Source organism: Talpa occidentalis, unplaced genomic scaffold (genome assembly GCF_014898055.3).
Source record: "Talpa occidentalis isolate TD23 unplaced genomic scaffold, MPIMG_talOcc4v2.1, whole genome shotgun sequence".
NCBI classification, from domain to species: Eukaryota; Metazoa; Chordata; class Mammalia; order Eulipotyphla; family Talpidae; genus Talpa; species Talpa occidentalis.
In genome coordinates this window covers 102,607,391-102,611,355 of record NW_026555331.1, presented here as the reverse complement: position 1 = coordinate 102,611,355, position 3,965 = coordinate 102,607,391, and the positions used below count along the sequence as shown (strand labels likewise).

Sequence of the window (3,965 nt, the reverse complement as noted above, 5' to 3'; positions counted from 1 at the left end):
TTTCATCACTCTGCCTGTTCTGTTCCCCGCTCTGGCTCAGGTGCATCCTCTCACCCTCCCATGCTTCTGACTGTACCCAGTGCTTGTATAAATAAATAAATAAATCTTTAAAATAAAATAAAATAAAGGCACTGTCATTCACTTCCTGAAAAGACACCTGAAGGGCCTCCCTTGTGGTGCAAGGTGTTAAGACGCAACCTAGGAAGCTATATGCAGCCTCTGCAGTATGAGATTGATCCCCGGTCTGCCAGGGAGCTACCCATATGGCGCAGCAGATCTCTCCTGACACACCCACTGCTCCCCTCAGCAGTGTATTTTGGTTAATCTGCCTGTTCTGTTCCCCACTCTGTCTCTGGTGAATCCTCTCACCCCCAAACCTCTGGCCTGTACCCCAGTTCTTGTATGTATAAATAAATAAATCTTAAAAAAAAAGAAGACATGTAAGAAAAAGGGGTATCAAAAGCAGTAAGTTCTGCAGGATTTGTGTGCTGGACTCATTCATGAGGCCACTTCCAAAACTCAAACTTTGAGTCTGATTTCTCTTCACACTAAGACAAAGTCTTCCTTCATTTTTCAAAATGGATACCACACCACTACAGAGTGGTCAATTAAATGAAAAGATGCAATTACATAGAAACTTAAGAGCAGCATTCGGTGGGAGATGATGAGCTACATCTTTGATCACTGTGCTCAGAGGGACCTATCCAGCCCCCATGGATGACTAATAAATGTCTCTCGTTCCTCATCTGAGCCACTCAGGACTGACTGGAAATGTTTTCTGACTTTAGCTTCTGAGTCCCAGCGACTTCTCCTCTTCAGTGTCTCTTTAACCAGGTTATAATGCAGTGAACAAAGAGTAGCTAGTGGCCGGGCCTCCCTGGAGGTGCAAGGGGTTAAGCACCACGCTGTGAAGCTGTCCACAGCCTCTGTTGAATGAGTTTGATCCCCAGCCAGCCAGGGAGATACCCACATGGTACAGCAGACCTCTCCTGTCTTGTCCGCTGCTCCCCTCAGCAGTGTATTTCAGTCAGTCTGTCTGTTTTGTTCCTCACTCTGTCTCTGGTGAATCCTCTCACCCACTGCACCGCTGGCCTGTATCCCAGTTCTTGATGCATAAGTAAATAAATAAATCTTTAAAAAAAAAAAGAGTAGCTAGTGGCCATAATGCAGAGGGCAGACAAGCAGTGCCAGCAGGAGCACATGTAATGGACATGATGTTTACAGCATCTTTCTGGTCCCATCCAGGTGCTCCAAAATGTGGGAACAGAACAAATCCAATCTGCTTAGAACCAGGTACTGTGAAGAATAAGGAAACTGGCTCAGAAAAATCCCAATACAATATTGTACAGAAGGATTTTCTCTAAGAAGCTATGGAGAGCCCACGCAGACACAGAATACAGCAGAGTGTATTATGATGGGATGAGTGGTCCAATAGTGGTCAGTGGTGAACATGTTAGTAGAAGAGAAAACCTTTTTTTAACGTTGTCACAGTCATAACCAGTCTGTCCACCCCCAAGGGAATGTGGGTGATAAGAAAGATGAACATATTGATGATTCCTGAGAATGAAAAGAATATATACATGATGCTGTGCTGCCAGTTCATTAACATAATCTGGTCATTTTCATGATACAGGTGGAGGTAGGGCCCATCTGGGAACAAACTGCTCTCCTAGGATCCCAATAGCTGAAAACAAAGTTCTGACTGTGGCTTCAATGATCTTCAGATAATTCTAAGTCAGTTGGCTGTGTTTTTTCACTTTTGGTGAAAGTACTTTAATGGGTACTTCACTCACCAGCACAGTCCAATTATTAAGAAGAAACTCCCTGGGAGAGCATGGCCCTTGAAATTTGCCATTTAGGACACCCTGAATGAAAGGGCAGGTGAACTAGTCACTGATCACCCTTCAGCAAAGGAAGGTTCCAGGTCATATAAATGCTGATTCTTTGAAAATACTAATATGCTCACAAAAACTTACAGTAAAACTGACAATGAGCAAGGGAAAGAAACCCAAATAAACAAAATGAATGGAATGAAAAGGAGACAACTCAGAGAAAGCAGAGATTTTTAAAATCTTAGAAGCTGATCATTATGAACCTATGCTCCAACAAATTTTGCAACTAGATGTAAATGGAAACTTTCAAGAAATATATACAAATCTAAAAGTGACCCTAAAGACATAGAAAAATTGAACAAATACCATTTACAGAGATTGAAATAGCAATTATCTCTATCTCTTCTATCCCTACCCTCATCCTGCCAAAGCATTTTTATTGGGTAGGTTTACCAAACTTAGATAAGAGATATTCTAAAGAAAAGGAGAAAATGTATCCAATTATTTTCCAAGGTTATACTAACCTTGAAATGAAAATAGATATGGACAACACAAGAAGTGGAAAAGAGTTTCTTAAATAAGACAAAAAGTACATGATATAAGGAGAAAATATTTATGCCATTTTTAACAAACCCTTTTACACACTTAGCACATCACATGTCAGGCAGTGCTTCACAGCTATACATTCATTTAATTGGCAGAGAAATCCTATAAACTTGTTACTATGATTACCTCCATTGATAGGTAAGGAAAATGAAATAATATTCCTAATATTACACAGTTAATAATTGATAATTTAATAACCTAAAGATGAAGGTTCCTACTATTCTAAGGAAGATCATCATAAATTAAATTAACAAATTGGTTGAAGATATTAACAATATGTAAAACTCACACATGATTAATATCTAGAACAAATAATGAATTCCTAAAAATCAACAAGTTAAAACCCTGGCTTTTCTTGTTACTATAACTGCAAATAAAATTATCCCAAAATTTAATGGCTTCAAATACTGCATCTGTTTTGTTGTTGGGTTAAAAATTTGGGCAGAGTCAAGTGGAAAGAGCGCTCTCTTCCATTCACCTTTAGCTACTCTATCTTGAAGATGGAGAATAGAAATCATCTAAAGCAGGGCAAATTACAGCCTCACAGGCCAAATCCTGCTTATTCTTGTATGACCCACAAACTAAAACTGGTTTAAATTTTTACTATATTTAAGAATGTTTGTCAACTTCTGTGCTAAAGACCCCTCATTCATAGGTATCATGATTAATGATGGCAAGCAGCTGAAATTTTAGTTACAGATACAAGCAGGAAAATCTAACAATTTTTGTCATGTGGTCTGGACTTTTTGACAACATGGGGGTTGAGTTTCAAGGGCAAGGAGAGGGAGAAAGAGAGAGAGAGAATTCTGAAGAAGCTGTATCACATTTTATGACCTAGCTTCAAAGTCATGCGTGATTTCTACCACTTTGATTCATTAAGGCAGTTACAAAGTCATACTTGGGAAGGCAGTTACAAAGTCATACTTGGGTGTGAAGTAAACTTCACACCTTGATGGAAAATGACAAAGTTCTGGAAGTGAATATGGAATGGAAAATAATGCAATGGTCATTTTTGGAAAAAACAGACTTCTGCAAAAGGAAATTCCAAATGAATGAGGCAAAGGATGTGAATTGGCATCGTAGACATCCTGATGCAAAGGAAATTATGTCTAGAATTTTCTAGGCTGGCAAGTAATCACATAGGCATCAGACAAACTATGATAAAAAATGCCCCAGAACACATGACTGGATCAAGAAGATGTGGTATATAAACACAATGGAATACTACTCAGCAATCAAAGAAGATAAACTCATGCCATTTGTGACAACATGGCTGGACCTGGAAAGGATTATCCTCAGCAAAATAAGTCATAAGAAAAAAGATAAATACTGGATGATGTACTTACATGTGGAATATAGAGAAATGAAACAGAGGGTCAGAGAAAGTGAAACTAACTCTTGAGCTGACCATAGAAGTGAGGTGGAAGGGAGAGGTGAGAACAAAGTGTGAAGGGAACCATAGTGGACTAAGGGTGCTTTGGTGGTGGGAGTACTATGGCAACAGCACTGAAATGGGGGTAACAGCAC

General features: G+C 39.3%; 1 pseudogene; it reads right to left on the bottom strand.

Annotated features, from left to right (window-relative positions):
- Positions 1 to 690: 690 nt before the first annotated feature.
- Positions 691 to 1,855, bottom strand: LOC119250200 (transmembrane protein 45B-like; annotated as a pseudogene).
- Positions 1,856 to 3,965: the final 2,110 nt, after the last annotated feature.